This window comes from Triticum dicoccoides, chromosome 5B (assembly GCF_002162155.2).
Source record: "Triticum dicoccoides isolate Atlit2015 ecotype Zavitan chromosome 5B, WEW_v2.0, whole genome shotgun sequence".
Taxonomy (NCBI): Eukaryota; Viridiplantae; Streptophyta; class Magnoliopsida; order Poales; family Poaceae; genus Triticum; species Triticum dicoccoides.
In genome coordinates this window covers 423,965,680-423,966,103 of record NC_041389.1, presented here as the reverse complement: position 1 = coordinate 423,966,103, position 424 = coordinate 423,965,680, and positions in this window count along the sequence as shown.

Sequence of the window (424 nt, the reverse complement as noted above, 5' to 3'; positions counted from 1 at the left end):
TAATAGATATAAGTGGATCTCATTCCATTCCATTGCCATTCCATGCAATTATAGGCTCTAATTACCATCATGAACTTCCATGCAGGCCAGGGAGGAAATCGATCATATGAACACACACGGCTCCATCTACGTACTGCATGTTCATCATTTCGCCCGTTTGGAAAATATCTTTTTTCATTCCTTTTTTGCATTCATCATTCTTGCCACCATACCATAAAAGTATGGAAATGAACACCATCGACGTTAAACAACGAATACTACTACACTAACCATAGCAACGAAAATCTTGCCCCATTGTGCAACAACTTCGTAGTATGACCCTAGAATCTCACTCGTCTCCACCCCAAAATTACGAGTCCATGCTACGTACTGCTGCGCGGTTCCAGGTCGAGCAGACACGACCACGAGACATAAATTCCGCCAT